Consider the following 16,850-nt stretch of genomic DNA (forward strand, 5'->3'; position numbering starts at 1 on the left):
CAAATAGTGGCTCTCTTGAGCTGAGTAAGATCAGCAGGTAGAGACAGAGATCCATCAAAAGAGCCCAAGCTCCACAAGCTGTGCTGCTGAGCCCAGAAAGCCAGACCAAGTTACTCTGGGGTCCACGGGAACAGCTCCCGCATCGGGACCCGAGAAGCCAGGCGCCCCCCCCCCCATGTGCTTATGACAGTGGCTTCCAGCCCAGATGCCCCAGCTGGAGTGGCCAGGGGGCACCTGCACTGAGGGGAGGCCCCCTGGGCCGGCAGGGGGAGGGAGGAGGTAAATGCTCATCCAGGTGGCCCACCCTGGAATTCAGAATGTGGACATCCCAGAGCACCAAGTGGGGGGCTGGTGGTGTCAAGTAGTGGAGAGCCATGGGACCTGGGCCAGTCACTCAGCTTCTGAGGTCTCGGTTTCCTCAACTATGAAGGACACTAGCCTATAAATCCTCTGGGACCTGAGGCTTCACTCTCAGAGATCCTAGGAACCTCCCAGCCACCAGACCCCCCAGCTGTCCCAGCCCCTCCTCACCCTCTGGAACCCCCCACCCACCTTCCAGAGTTACCCTTCCCCTCACTCGGGGCCCAGGACAGAGGCCACCAGAACTTAAAAGACCCAGTAAGATGCAGAGTCCAGAACCTCCTTGAGCTGAGCCCACTACCCACCCCAGCCCCTCCCAGGCTGGTAGCCAAGTGCTTTGGGCCTCCTTCTAGCAGAGAAGAAAAGACACCCAGGGATCAGATGCTGCCATGGGCCAAAGCCAGGTCAGATCCAGAAGCCCCCTCCTCCAAGGGTCCAGCTCCAGGCTATCAGCCCTGTCCTTTCTAGGAAATAAGGCCACATGGGACATGGTGCTGATACAAATCCCAAATTTCCTGTTTCTATAAACTGAGATACTATACACACATACACACACGTAGGACGCTCAATGGCCACTTCTGACTTAGGCCAGAGAAATTACCATGAGCAGCAGTTCCAGGAACAGGAAAAGCCAGACCCAGGGAGCTATCTGAATGTCACCGCGGCCAGCCTGGGGCGGGAAGAGAATGGGCTGCCGGCACCTCCCCTCCCAGGCTTTATCTCCTGGGCAGCTGGGCCTGCCTTTCTCACGGCTGCCTCTTCCCCCTGAGGGCAGCAGCTCAGCTCGGGCAGAAGGATCCTGGGCACCACGGTGCCCTCAGCCCCTCCCTGAGCTTGCTGCTCGGGCACCCACATGGATGTTTGCTGAAATGACAGCAAGGGGCCCCTCCCAAGAGCCATCCCTGGGCTACCCAACGCACCAGCAGGAGGTGATCACGCATACAACCAGGAGCCCGTAATCTCATTCCCAGGTGTCCCCCTCACCCAGCTCCAATCTGCTTTACATCTGGAAGACCATCTCCCTCCACCTGTCACCAGCCATCCCTCCCTGCTTCCGGCCTGCCTGGCCCTGGGGGGTTCCTGACCTCCTTGTGGGGGAAGGAGTCTGGAGGCAAAATGGGAAGAGGCAGATTGGCTCCTGCTTCCCAGAAGCACTCCAGCCAGCCTGGCCTGGGGGTAGGGGTGGAGGGCAGTCCTCAGGGCCTCCCATGCCCCCTGATGCTGAGCCTGAGGAGGGAGGGAATACAGGGGCCCAGGGAAGACTTCCCAGAGGGGATGAAAGGAGCTGGGTTCTGAAGGATGAAGAGGAGCTTGCTGAGCTGATCAGAAGGGAACAATGCACAGAGAGGGAGCAGCATTTGCAGAGGCCCTGGGTTCTGAAGGATGAAGAGGAGTTTGCTGAGCTGATCAGAAGGGAACAATGCACAGAGAGGGAGCAGTATTTGCAGAGGCCCTGGGATGTGAAAAGGGACCAGCCTTGCTGGGGATCCTGAAACTAATCTGGGCTGCCAGCATGTTCACTTCAGAAGGTCGAGGATGGTGGGCCAGCCCTGGGTGTTTCTCCCCTAAGTGCTTCGTGGGAGTGAAGCTGGAGAGAAGCAGAATCTGACTGTGGGTTGGGAAGAGCCCTTGGGAGGCAGTGCCGAGGCCAGACGGGAGCTATGAGAGCCACGGCGAAGCTTAACCTCGAAACCGGGGAGCACTTTTTCTAATGGCCCCGCTTCCTCTAAGAAACACAGTGGAGACCGTGTCCAGTGGATTCTCAGAAGACCTTGGGGAGCATGCTGGAAGGGCTGGTCCTTGGCACCCTGGATCCTACCAGTGAAGTGGTTTGCCCACAAGGTTTTGTGGAACCAGGAAAGTTAGATCTTGCCCTGCTTTAGAGATGGGGAACCCAAGATAAAGGGAGGCTGCGTATCAGGAAGTCCGTGTTTGTGCCAGGAATAGTGCTCCCACCGCCCTGGACTCCCAGACTCGGACCATATGCTTTTGATGTGGGTGCTGCAGTGGCACGCTTTTTCCTGCGAATGCACCTGAGTCACCTGTGTCACCTCCAAATGTGGGCATCTGGGTGCTGTGAGGTGCCCCACCCAAAATGCCACCCCCCTTCCGAAGCCAGCAGACAGTTGTGCAAAACCTAAGACCAGAAAGGAGACCTATCAGAGCAGAGCTGATGCTGGCTCTATGTAGCTGCAGCACCAAGGCCCTCGTTCTTCGAGTTTATTCCAGTCTGTCCTCATGCACGCCTTTGTGCTGTGATCTGTTGAAAGAATAGCGTCTCTCCCACTAAGCGAAGTGCGCTGAGGACGGGGTCATGGAAGGTGGCCGGCATTCCTGTGCGGGATGGATAAAGGCCGTCCATGCTGAGGCTGCTTGAAATGGAAGGGGATGGAGATGGGGCTTCGCCCAGATCATTCCAAGGGCAGTGGTGCTTCCCAAGGGCTCACCTCTCTGTGGCTCACAGATCTGCCATCCACTCTCCCAAGGTTTTCTGTCTTTGGAAGAACAAATCCTGGTCAGCTCATTGCCTCAGCAATGCCCAGAGCTGCTCCAGCCAGCAAGTGTGGAGAGCAGGTCACCAGAGCGGGGACTCCCAGAGTTGGTCCCCGCCCGTGCACAGTGGGGTTTGTCAGCCACCCCAAGAAGCATGGGTTTCAAAAGCCAAGGTTTTCTTGTCTTCTGGGCCTTTTGACTTTTTGGAAGGGAAAAACTAAAGCATTGCTTGGCAATTTTGTCCTCAGTCCAAAGTCACGTTGCTTTGGAAAGTGGTCAGATTCTGCATTTGTTGATGTTAGAATCCAAAAATATGGCAATGAAGAAAAGGGAGGGATGCTTTTTAGGATTTAAGATATTTTCTCAGACACATTTTAAATATGATTACAGCCCGAAATATTAATGGCATGTGGATCTTCTGCTCAACAAAGAGTTTCTACTGGCCTGCGCATACCAGGCATTTCTGGGGCGGTTACAATGTTCTGCTCACATCACTCACCAGCTGAAAACCCTTCAATGTGCCCCCACTGCCCTCAGATGCAAAAATTACCATTGTCTGTACAGCGTTTAGAGAGAGCTGTGCTCAGCACTCAGCACGCATTTCCTCGCTTATGTCTCAAAACAGTTGTAAAAGGAAATATCATTAGCACAGAGACGTGCCTGAGCTTACTGCACTGTATGGTAACTGGGGTGAGCCCCGAGCCCCGCAAGGCCATTCTCTGCAGCCCCCCACCACCACTGTAATCGCTCATCTTTCTCCCTCCTTTTCAACTAATTCCCACCATGGATGAAATCATCCCCATCTCATCCACTCTTCCACTGAGCCCCTCCTCACTCTTCCCCAGGTCCCCCGGCCCATGTCAGATTAGGGAGCTTCTCCAGATGAGGCAGCATCCTTGTTGTGGAGAGAGGGTCTAGGCTCTGGGCGCCAGGCGGTGGTCCCTTGCTGTGTCTAGCTCAGAGTCTGGTGCCCACGAGGGGTGCAGCAAACATGCACGGACGGAGCAGCTTCATTCTGCGCTCAGAGCTGTTTTCCTTCTTCACAACCCACATCGATGAAGAAGATTAATAAAATCCACTGACAACGCCATGCTTGAATGCAAGACAGGACCACCTGCAGAGCCAGGTGGAAACCCAGACTGCCCGGGGTGGGGCTGGAGGTTTTGCATTTCACCCGAGCTCCCAGGTGCCCCTGCTGCTTGTCCTGGCCTCACCCTGCCTCGCACCAGTGCCTACTCCCCGTTCCTGAGCTCATACCTGAACAGAAGAGCTCTAGACAAGTACAGCACTTAACTAAGTGCTTATTAACGTTTTAGACCACTTCGAACCTCTGGCCCACGACATAAAAACAAGTAACAGATCCATTCTAAGTTTTCTGTCTGAAGGAGTCATTTGTTACAGTGGGGGGTTTTCCTCTGCATTTTTAGAAATGCCAGGAAATAAAATTTTCAGTGTGACTACCATATCCTCATCTGGGGCACTGCAAGCTCACCACAGTTAGACCTCCGAGAGGACCTGGGGCTCCCCGGGAAAAGGGGCGAAGCTCAGCCTAGGGTAACACTTTTAACTTCTCAAAACATGATACCATTTACTTTGGCTTTGGCACATTCAAAAAAAAAAAAAATTCCCTCCTACCACACACGCACGCTCATGCACGCACACACACACCGGCTTTCGGTTCACAATGAATGTGTGGGTCTTTTCTGCGTCTGTGTCGCTGGGGCTGGGGGAAGGCCCAGGGACAGAGGCGGGGCCGTCCCTGCATGCACGAGGGACATGCCCCCTGCACAGCAGGTCAGCGCCCTGCTGGTCCCCCGGCGGGTGAATCACGAAGCCCGCGTCCTTTCCCAGTTACTGTAGCTCTCGGAGCTGACTGAAAAACCAGTAGCAGCTGCAGGAAATGGGTAAGAGCACTGACCACAGATAAACTGTAGGACCCCACAGAGCAGCGGCAGATAGACTCTGGGACGGGAAGTGGCGCTGTCAGGCCGCAGCCCCACGCCCGTGCGCGGGGCACACCCCCGATAATGCTCGCGCTGCAGCTGCGGGGTGGCGGGCGGGTGCAGAGCGCGCGGCCGGCCGGGCACAGGGCCCCAGCACCCCACCGCACCCCACCGCGGGGCGGGGACAAGCAGTGGTCAGAGGGAGAAAGAGACAGCAAGAACACCCCTGGCTCCGGAGTTCCAGAGGCTTCTGTCATCGGTCGGGGGGGCGGAGGGGTTCTGATCATCAGGCCCGGGCTGTGCACCAGCTACCCATGCACCTCCTGAAGCCAGCCGGGTCCCTGCAGCCAAAACACCAGCTCTCAGGAGGAGAGGGGCCAGGTGCTCCAAGGGACAGACCCGCGTTTTCAAATACTCCCCAGCTTTTTAGCCAATTCCAAGGACAGGTCCTCGGACATTCATAGTGACAGAGAACATCCTAGCCAGGTGCTGTGCCAGCCCTTCATACATGACCCCATTTAATGCCCCTCCCCGAGGAAGTAGGTCGGATTGTCCCCCACTTTACAGATGAGCAAACTGAGGCTCCGGGGATTAAGTACACCTTGCCCTGGGTCGCAGAGTTGATAAGGGGCAGCGCCCAGATTCATGACCTGACTGCAGGCTCTGCAGTCTACGCCGGGTTAGACATCCTCTACTCACAGGGAGCCATGGGGTGTGGAATCGAGGGAAAGAGAGCAGGTGAGCAAAGCCTCTAGTTGAGTGCCTGTGGTCTGCCTTAGGAACGTCCTCCCAGGGCCCAGGTGGAACACCGGCCCAAGCAGCCCGGTGAGACGGGGGCCCAACCTCCTTGTGCCCCAAAACAGACCCAGGGGTTCTTCCAGGGACCTCCAGGTCAGGGTGGTGACCCAGGTCCCGCTAGCTCCTCACTTCTCTGTGCTGGGCTTCCTGACAAGCTGTGGTGAGCGAACTCCACTGCAGCCTCAGGGGGAGGAGCTCAGTTGAGAAGGGCTGACCTGAGTCCCCCTGGGGCCTTCCTCAGGCTCTCCCTGCAGGCGGCACCACTGCGGGGTGGGGGAGGAGGTCCCTCCCAGTCTCTGAGAGGCAGCCAGGTGCACCTGCCCCCCCCAACCCCCCCGGCAGGAGCGGCCCCCTCTACTGGCACCGGGCTGTCTCTCAGGGTAGCAAGACAGGAGTTCAGCTGGGCGACTGACTCACCCTTGTTCCTGGAACTATCTGAAGGCGGGAGAGGATGCTGTGGGTAGGTTCTAACTGTATCATCTGGGCTGGGGCCGGTAGCAGATGGTCCTTACAAAAAAAAAAAAAAAAAAAAACTTCCATGTGGGCTTAAAATAGCACAGCCCTCACCCTCAGCTGAATGGGGAACTGTATGGGCCAGTCCATCACGTGGGGGCGGGCGGGGCTGGCTGCAGGTTGGGACACAGGGCTCAGGCTCCACCAGCCTGGAAGGCGGAAAAGGGAAGCCTCGGGCACCCACTCTCCGCCCGGCCTCGTGTTAGGCAGGTGGTGTACGCAGCCGCACTCGAGCCCCGTGACCGTCCTGAGCCCACGTGCCCCAGTGAGGACCTTGAGCCTGAGCCACACACAGCGGGCTTGGTGAGCAGAACGCAGAAGCAAGACCCTGGGCCTTCCTGGTCTGGCCTGGAGGAAATCTCAGATCTGCCACTCACTACTGGTGTGCCCGGGGCCCGTCCCCTTCCTTCACCTCAGTGTGTTTATCTCTAAAATGGAGTGAACGGAACCCCATCCCACCGGGGCGCTAGAGGGTCTCTGCCAGGAGCCATGCACAGGCACGTCATCTCCCAGGAGGGAGATGCGTTCACAGCCCGTCACTCCAGGAGGCGTGAGGGAGCCCGCAGCCTTTCTCCCCTTTTTTGAAAACTCCTTTTGTGTCCTTATTTAAACCATGCTGCATTCTGGCAAGTAGAAGTGGCAGTTCTGAAAGTTGGGGTCTAATATTCCACCCTCTGGGCTGACGCCATGGACACTGGGGTGGGGGGCGGCAACAGGGAAAGGGCCGGCCCACATGTGTGACATGTGGCGAAGGCAGCGCTCAGACTCCCTCCTGCCCAAGGGGCCCCAGAGGGAGGAAGACCTCCCAAGTGCAAAGCAGATGTAGACCCTCCAAGGGAGCCAGCAGGCCCCGGGTCGCTCATCCAACACAGAAGTCTTGCCTGAGATGGAAGGTTTCTGTAGAGCTCACCTTGAGGTCCTTCGGGGACGAGCAGGGGGTTGTGCCCTGTGTTTAAAAACCGGCTCTGCTGGAGACTGAAAAATAGCTCTGATTTGTGCCAACTCTGGCGATGTCAATGCTCCCCCCATGGTCAGTGCAGTCCCCGAATCAGAGCTGGGAAGACACGGCCCGCTGGGCTGCCGGGAGCTCCACCATCCAGCACACCCCGGCCATGAGCAGACCAGGCCTCCCATGAGAGGCCCGCGGGGCGGCATGTGAGGGTTAAGATGCGTGGACACTTCAGTGACCTCTGTGGTCAACTGTGTCTGGTGAAAGCCCCACTCTGCTTCCTAGCTGTGTGGCCTCGGGCAATTTACACAACCACCCTGGGCCGCCGCGTGAGTATCACCTTGTTGTAAGGACAACTGTTCTGTGGTGGTGATCTCTACATAACGAGCTAGTATTTTAGGTGATGCAACTGAGGTCAAACCCGTGGCTCTCCTGGCTGGCTCGGGGCTGGAAGGAGCCTCCTAGAACCTCACCCGCCCAAAATCACATCCATACACGCCTCCCCTCACCCCCACGTCCCCCTCACTACCACTTTCTCTCTCTTCCCTCCAACACTTCTTCAAAGGGCTGTCAGACCGTCTCCGCTTCCTGTCCCCCCGCCCACTCGTCCACCCGCTGCCCCCCTCGAGCCACCACATCAGCTCTTGCCAACGTCACCAGTGGCCCCACTTTCCAAGTCCAAGACACATTTCTCAATCGTCCTCTTACTCAACTTTCCAGCACTGATAGGACCTGCTGACCCCTCAGCTTCCGGGACATGTGTGTCCCTTGGCTTCTGCGACGGCTCCATCTCCTGCTGCCCCTCCCCTCTCCCGCTCTTCTCCGCCTCTTGGCCTGTATGGTCTTTCTCTACCCGGCCACTCACATCAGGGCACCTCCAGCCCTCGACGGGATCACGTCTCCCCTTCTAACCTCTCTCTGGGCAAGCCCGCCCACTCCCACAGTCCGTGACTCTGTGTCTCCCGGCCGCGCCCAGGCTTCCCCTCTGCCCCCACAGCAACACAAGCGCAGGTCCATCGCACACGCACCCCTCTCACCGTCTCAGACACACCTCGGGCTCAGCTGGTCCAAAACGGAGCCTCTGAGCCCTCCCAGACCTGTTCTGCTCCCAGAGTCTGCAACTTCCTGAATGGCCGCTGCCATTGGTTCTTCACCGTCCTTTCTCTTGCCCCAGACTAACCTACCCTAAGTTGTGTCCCTCCGGGCAGCTGGCAAACCTATCCACACTGTCTTGTCTTCACCCCGTCCCCCAGCGTGAGCCAGCACCATCTCTGGGACCCAGGAGGGCCACGGCCACCGAGCTGTCCCCCCACCTCCACGCAGCGTCCTCCAAGGCTGCAGAGCCTTCCACATCTCAGAGGCAGTCAGGGCACCCTCACTCACACAGAACACACAGAATCCCAACATCCCAACACGGCCTCCCAGGGCCTGCATGCATGACTAGCCTCAGCCTATTCTCTCTCTCTGCCCCCTCTCTCTCTCCTCTCTCTGTCTCTCTTTCCCCCACCTCCCCCTCTCTCTCTGCCCCCCCTCTTTCCCCCACCTCCCCTCTCTCTCCCCTCCCCCTCTCTCTTTCCCCCACCTCCCTCTCTAACCCTCTCTCTTTCCCCACCTCCCCCTCTCTGCCCCCCCTTTCCCCACCACCCCTCTCTCTCCCCTTCCCCCCTCTCTCTTTCCCCCACCTCCCCCTCTCTCTCTGCCCCCCTTTCCCCCACCTCCCCCTCTCTCTCTGCCCCCCCTCTCTTTCCCCCACCTCCCTCTCTAACCCCCTCTCTTTCCCCCACCTCCCCCTCTCTGCCCCCCCTTTCCCCACCACCCCCTCTCTCTCCCCTTCCCCCCTCTCTCTTTCCCCCACCTCCCTCTCTCTCTGACCCCCCTCTCTCCCCCACCCTCTCCCCACCCCACCCCGCCCCTCTCTTCCAGAGCAAACTTCCCCTTATCTGCCCCAGCACTCACCCCTTCAACCCAATGCCCCCATTCATGCTTCTGATTCCAGCCTAATTGCTGCTTTCTCAGGAAGACCTTCCTTCTTGCCTGTGCCCACCCCTGCCCCCCCGCCCCGCACACACAGGAGATGTCTTGTATTATCCCCCCTCTGACCTTCCTGTACCATTTTCTTCATAGCTGTTAATAAGTTTGGAATTATTCACTTATTTGTGGAGTTAATTGATTAACATTTATCTCTCCCACTAGGCTAGTAATTCCCAAAGCCCGATCTGGCCCAGCCTTCTGAGCGGGGTAATGCTTTACCCTGGGGCATTGTCTGTGAACTGCAGGAGGGCCGGGCCCCACCTACCAAATGCCTGTGGCACTCCAGCCCTTGTGACAGCAGGGAAAGCCCTTCCCCACGGCCCAGGAGCCCGACCCCCAGCCTCCTGCCCTAGTGGGTAAGAGCAGAGCGCACAAGAATGCGTCTGGGCTTGCCCTGCCCCTGTGGATGGCCCAGTACACAGTGGATGCCCTGAAAACACGTGTGGGTGAGCGCGCGGAGCTCCAGTCTGTGGGTTCTTGAACAAGCCATGGTGACCGCCACGGCAGGTGCTAATAAGGGGTTTGCTGCTGGGGTCCAAGAGGTCATCTGGCCTACGGCGGGACTTGACAGTGAGCCCCTGGAGACTGTCACCTCATGGTGCATGCCCAGAGCTCAGGCAGGCCAACAGTCAGCCCCTCCCCCCTCGTCATCTCACCATCTATGGTGCTTGGGGCACAGGGTGACAAGGTCAATCCTCACTTGACCATGAGCCCAGGAGAAGCTGCTGCTACCTTTTCTCTGCTTGTCAGGATCTCTGCCTTCTCCCTACCTGCTGCCAAACTTCCACATAGGCCTGCCCAGCAAACTGACTGCCAGGAAGAACCAAGCTCACATGCGCATGTCAGGCCATCCGCAAGAGCGGGCATGGCAGGGGATGGGTTCTGCCAGAGATCCAGGCCCCCATGCTCGGACTCCTGCTGCCCGGCTCTTCCCCTGCCTCTCGGCTTTGTGTTTCCTCTCAAGGGATGAGCCTCTTTCCCCACCATTCAAATTCCAATCACTTCCACCAGATCTGGTGAACTTACACCGAGTCAGCAGAATTCACACTGGGCTTCATGTTCCAGGCATGCGACAGACATCTGTCAGGCCCTCACTTTGTGTCGTCGGGACCACCCCAGCAAGGACCCCCCCCATGTCCCCCCTTGCTGCCGTCTCCCACCATGCATGTGCGTATGGCCCAGATAGTGTCTCCTTTATGCTCACTCACTCCATCAGTGTAACGGGCTTGCTTTGGGGCGCCTGGGGGGCGCAGTCCATTAAGCGTCCGACTCTTGATTTCAGTTCAGGTCATGATCTCAGGGTCGTGGGATCGAGCCCCAAGTCAGGCTCCACACTCAGCATGGAGTTGGCTTGTCCCTCTCTGTCTGCCCCTCCCCCTGCTCATACTTGCTCTCTCTCTCTCTCCAAAACAAATAAATAAAATCTTTAAAAAAAAAAAAAAAAAAAAGACTGCTTCGCACCTGTTCTGCACTGGGACAATGCTTGGCCCTGGTCACATGGTAACTATTAATTCCACATGTCCCTCGCCACAAGGAGGTCACTTCTGAGCCTGTTTCCCTCCTCATCTGCCTGCTTTCTTTAATCCCTAACCCCTTTCTCTGTGCCAAGCACTCTGCCGAGTTCTGGAGACACTTCTGCGTTGGGAAGACTTTCTACAGCTGAGACCATCAGAGGACGAGTCAGAGGGTTCAAATGGAAAACAAGGGTGTAAAGTCCAGACAAGACGCCACAGACGCTGGAAGCGGGAGAGGCTAGCGTGGGGAGAGCAGTACCCTAGAGACTGCAGGAGGGATTAGCATCATATCCGCCCTTAAAGGATGGACAATAATCACAATGGTAGCTAATACCGACTAAGCCCTAACAATGTTCTGATCAACATATAGGGACTGTCTTCCTAATCCTCTCAATCACCCCACCACAGTTGTTACCCTTGCTCTCATTTTACAGACGAAGAAACTGAGACACACAGAAGTCATTGGCTTCAGGTTGGGCAGCTTGTAAACAGTCGAGCCAGGACATGAAGCCACATAGTGTGGCCTCCCACAGTGCTCTTCAACAGCACCACAGGACTCGGGTGTATGAGCTATCTATGGCTGTGTAACAAATGTCCCCATATTTAGCAGCCTGACACGACATCAGTTTGTCGTCCTGCGGTTCCCGTGGGTCAGGAATCTGGGAGCGGCTTAGCTGGCTCCCCTGGCTGCCGGCCTCCCTGGAGCTGCAATCAAGATGAGAGCCTGTGCTGGGGTGCCTGGCTGGCTCAACCAGCTAAGTGTCCGACTCATGGGCTCAGGTCATGATCTTGGGGTCATGAGACCCAGCCCCCCCACCGGGCTCCCCGCTGAGCACAGAGTCTTCAGATTCCCTCTCTCCCTCTGCCCCTCCCACTCATGCTCTCTCTCTCTCTCAAATAAGTAAATAAATCTTAAAAAAAAAAAAAAAAAAAGATGAGAGCCCGCATCCCCTCTGGGGGAGACTGGGGAAAAACTGAGTTCCCAGCTCACTCCCGTGGCAGCTGGCTGCAGCTGGAGACCTCACTTCCTTGCCTCATGGGCCTCCCCATGGGGCAGCTCACACTGCAACAGCCGTTCCGCTCAGAGCGAGGGAGCAGAAAAGAGGGGCAACAGAACAGAGGTCCCAGGAGTCGTTACGGAAGTGATGTCTCATCACTTTTGCTGATGTCTGTTGTCTGTTCATGAGAGGCAAGTGGCCAGGGTCCAGCCCACACCCCAGGGAAGCCTATGGCACGAGGACACGGACACCGGAAGTGGGGGCTGTGAGCCACCTCCCAGGCTGCCCGCCATGTTGGGCTAGTAGAGGAGACGGGCATCCATGAGCAATGTGAGGCATAAGCTCATTACCTGTCCTTTGGTTCCTCACCCCAGAAATCCTAACTATGTGTTCTTAAGTAAGAATAATAGCCTCAAAGTGAGCTAAAACTTGATTCCCAGCCTGAGAGAATTCTTCCTCCTGTTCTTCCCAGAAACTAAGTGCCAAAGAAGACGAGCACTTCTTAAAGATCAGCGGCGCGCTTGGCTATGTAAGGAAACACAGTGTATTTCGCTGGCATTGGGCTAAAAACTTGGCAGCAGCTTTCACTCCCACCCCCTCGCCATACGACTTCAGTTGGTCCCCCTAGAGTGCTTCTTTCTTCATCTTTTTCTAATGAAGAGACACCTCAGTGGATCCAGGGCTAGAGCTTCTCCTTCAATCACTTCCAAGCATCGCCCTCAGCGTCACCTTCTTAGAGCCCCGATGCATACAGGCCCTGTCACCACTCAAAGACCATCTGTGGCCCCAAACTTGGGTCTGGAGTTCAAGACCTTCAATTCTGCAGCCCCAACCTGCTCCCCACACAACTCCTTTGCTTGGGTTACGCTGGCCCACATGCCTTGAATCTTCCTGTTCCCGTGCCTCTGCTCACCCCACTTCCTAACCCTTGCATGTTTTTCCTGCTCCTCTTCACCTGCTCAAATCCCGGCCACCCTTCAAGGTCAAGTTCATGCCCCATCTTCTCAACAAACCTCTCCAAGACCACTCCAGCCATCCGAGGCTGGACTTGGTGGGAGGCAGCGTGTGTTCAACGGGATCAGCTAAATAAAAATACTCATCAAAGCAAGCAAACCACTCCAGGAAAGTGTCTGAGTTTTCCTCCCTAAACCTACAGCCCTGTCCTCATCATCACTACCTGCTTACTCCCTCTGCGTCAGCCTGGACTCACCCGTCCGGCTCACCTGGGCAACGGTCCCCAGCATCCTTCTGTACGACCACTGGCTACTACTCAACCCCATGTCGTACGAGACGGCTTTCTCCGGGCCCCGCATATCTCCTGCTGCCCAGACATTCCCAGTTACACTGAGCGCTTCCATACGGGGCTGCGTCTGATTCATCCCTGAATCCAGAGCAGAGCGGAGACACGGTAAATACTGTCAGGAACGAGGAAGAAGGTGAAACCCTGCATTGATTGGACTCCCTGGTTAAAGACCCACCAAAGATGCTTTACTCTCTTTCTTTAGTGCTCAGAAATACAAAGACACCTTTCCACTTAGAAATCTAACAACATAAACTCAGTCCTATCCTGACAGGGAGGAAAGCATGGGGGTGCCAGAGGTTCCCAGCGCACCACTGCTTGACCTGATGGAGCTGCCAAGACATGGTAGCTGGGTGCCTGATGCCCTGTTTTCCAACAGTCCGGGTGACACGGGCAGGCAGCAGAGGCAGGTGCAGACAGGACAGGCTGACGCGAAACAGGCTTGTGGTGCACGTCGTGCGCGTCGGGAGCACCCACACTCCCCGAGTCGGCGTGGCCCCCGAGTCCTCCTGGTAACGCCTCCCGCTGCCGGGCCGTGGTACACGACACCCACGTTACTCACTGCACATTCACTCCTGAACTTTATATTCTGCTGTTCTCTTTTCGCACATTGTTCAGAAATAAATGCTGGTGCCCACATTACATTTTGCTTTTAAATAGCCTGCCACAGAGGAGACTTGCCCAGCGCTCTCCGAGCCACGCCGGATGGGGTCCAGGCCCTCTGCATAGAAGGCAGAAGTTCGAGCTGGTGCAAGGTCACAGGTAAGTCGCGTGGAGGCCTGCCCTTGCTCCTGGCACGGCCATCACCAACCAGGGGACTTGAAAGGAGTCTCTTAACTGTTCTCGACTAAGGCCGGCTTTTCTAAAAAGCACCTATGTCAGACTTTTTCGTCTCGGGACCACTTCATACTCCTAAAAATTACTGAGCATCCCTAAGGATCTGGCGTTCATGTGAGCTATATTTGTGAAGCGATTTACTGTACTAGAAATTAAAACTGAGACAATCTTTTTAATATTTTTCAATTTGTATCAAAAATCACAATACAGATTCATTACATATTGGCATACATTTCTCATTTTAAGAAAAATAACTGTATTTTCCAAAGCCAAAATAACAGTGAGCAGAATGGCAACCGTTTATATTTGCCCAGGCTCCCTAAAGGTCTGAATTAGCAGAAGACCACTGGATCCTCACATCTGCTTCTGCTTTCAATCTGTGCATTCTGTTGTTTTAGTTGAGGTATGTGAAGAAAATTCAGCCTCAAAAATGTAGTTGGAAAAGAGAGAACAGCTTTGTAATAGGCTTTTCAGAACCCTGTGACCGTTCTTCTTTGATATTACACCAAAACTCAACAAATGGTACTCTCTTAAAGGTTAGTTGCAGTGTAGAACCTGAAACCATATCGATTAATTTTGCAAACACTGTCACATTGAAACCCACTATCATGCACTTTGAACATTGTTTTTTACCTCTTCATGAATTTGCAACATCATGCATTGGTCATCTGGAAAATATTGATTCACTGAGCTGTGCAGATCTAATGATATGTTGACATATTTCATTAAACAACCTCCAGAAATCATAGCATTAACATAACTGCTAACCTCATCAGAAAAGTCTGAATCAGGAAGCTATCAAGCTCACAGAAGTGGATACAAGTTTTCTAAAATTCTAATTTTCACTTGGAAGTTTCAGTTTTACAATTGGCAACAAATATTGTCAGTTATTTTTCTTGAAGAAACAGGCTCGCTTCATTCATTTTCAAGAAAATGTCTGCGAAACACCCAGGTCTGAATCACCTAGTTTGTCTGTCAATTGTCCTTCCATAAACACCACACCGCATGGAAAGCCTCGATGAGAAACCCAGCTCCTTGACAATGACCAGCAACATCCAGTCACGTGAGCCGAACTTAATTCGTACCTCAGAAGCAATTGCACTTAGCGAAGAAAAAATGTTTTTTTACAGTGTTCGTAAACATTTCTGTTAATGTATCCAATGAATCAATGGTGATCTTAAAAGAAATGTTACAATTTTTTATGGAATCAAGAAGCAACAAAACCATTTTGATCATTTAATTCTTCATTTAGTGATATTTTTAAAAGTCAATATAATGCTTCCTTCACCCTTGTTTTTGTTCTGTCTGAGGTGTGGGAGAACGGCGAGGGGGTGACATGTGGCCACAGACCCTGGCGCCAGACTGCCGGCGTTGGAATCCTGGCTCTCTCGCTGCTTAGCCACGTGAGTAGGACAATTTTCAATGGCTCTCGCCTCAGTTTCCTCATCTGTGTAATGGGGTAATAATAAAGCACCTGCTGGGTGGTGTTGCTGTGAGGACCAAGCGAGCTCTTGACAACGATGCTGTCGCTAGAGGCATGTTACCACCCATGCAGGCAGGCTGTAGCCCAGGGCCCTGCACTTGGTGGGAAAGCCTCCACGGTGGACTGGCTTTCCCACCATCCCCCACCAAGGCAGCAAGGCCCCTGTCTCAGGTGACAGCATGTCCAGCAATCTAGAAGAGTTCAACAACAGACAGCTCCCCTGGCTCTCTCCTCAGCCCAGCAACAGGCCCCGATACCCGAGCCCTTCGGTCTGGAAGCCTGACGGGGCCGGGAGAAGGTGGCAGTAGAGGGGAGCCCAGGACCTTGTGATCCAGATGATCTGCCATCATCACCCTCCAACATGGGCACCTGTGACGGGACAGGCTCTGGTCCAGCGGCGGAGCAGGAAGCAGGGATGACCTGGGGGGAGCTGTGTGGGAGCTCCCACCACAGGAGGCACAGCCTCCAGGCCCGGAAGGTGGCGCACCAGCCCCCCCACCCCAGCCCAGGGAGGGTCTCCTTACATGGGAGCAGTAAGGGACTCCCCCCTGGGTGGGGACCCACTGCAGAGCAGGGGCAAACCCCACCCCACGAGGTACAGGGCTCGGGAACAGGCCTCGAGGGAAAGGGCAGCGGGTAGAGGATAGGCTGATGGCCACTTAACCGTAGACTCTCGGCGAGGAGTGGAGTCAGCCCAGGTGACCCAAACAGGAAGTACATGCAAAACAGGTAATAACATCTAGAACCACAACACACAGCATGCACGTGAATGTGGGGTCTGGGCAGTCAGGCATAGCCACGCAGTCGCTCACTCCCTGTCCAGAAGGCCCTTCAGGTGTGCTCTTACCTGATTCCTGTCCTACCCAAGGTTTCATTCACAAGGAACTTTGGTGATCCTCAATTTGCAGTAACCTCAGACCCCATCTGAATTTCTTTCACAGAGATCTTTGTCAATAAGGCCTTACAGTTGTTTTCCCACTGAACGGGAGAGAATATTGCAAGTCATATCTCTGATAAGGGGCTAATATCCAAAATATATAAAGAACTCATGTAACTCAATAGCAAAAATAAACAGAAAAACAAAACAAAAGGAAGAGAAAAAAGAAAAAATCCAGTTAAAAATGGGCAGAACTGAATAAACATTTTTCCAAAGAAGACCTACAGATGGCCAACAGGTACCCAGAAAGATGCTCAACATCACTCATCATCAGGGAAATACAAATCAAAACCACAATAAGGCATTACCTCACACCTGTTTGAGTGGCTATTATCAAAAAAACTAGAAATAACAAGTGTTGGCAAGGATATGGTGAAAAGGGCATCTTGTGCACTGTTGGTGGGAATAAAAACAGGTGTGGTTACTGTGGAAAACAGTATGGAGGTCTCAAAAAACTAAAATTAGAGGGGCGCCTGGGTGGCTCAGTCATTAGGCATCTGCGTTCGGCTTGGGTACATGTGGCCACGGACCCTGGAGCCCCACATCGGTCTCCTTACTGAGCGGGGAGTCTGCTTCTCCCTCTCCCACTCCCCCTGCTTGTGTTCCTGCTCTTGCTGTCTCTCTCTGTCAAATAAATAAAATCTTTAAAAAAAAAATTAAAATTAGAGCTGCCCTATAATCTAGCAAATCCATT

At 54.6% G+C, this 16,850-nt stretch overlaps 1 long non-coding RNA gene across 6 annotated transcripts in view; it reads right to left on the minus strand.

Moving 5' to 3' along the window:
* The window catches only part of LOC113937171, a 110,628-nt gene that overhangs the window by 70,834 nt on the left and 22,944 nt on the right, over nt 1-16,850 (minus strand). The window lies entirely within an intron of this gene.

Source organism: Zalophus californianus, chromosome 8 (assembly GCF_009762305.2).
Source record: "Zalophus californianus isolate mZalCal1 chromosome 8, mZalCal1.pri.v2, whole genome shotgun sequence".
In the NCBI taxonomy this organism is placed as follows: domain Eukaryota; kingdom Metazoa; phylum Chordata; class Mammalia; order Carnivora; family Otariidae; genus Zalophus; species Zalophus californianus.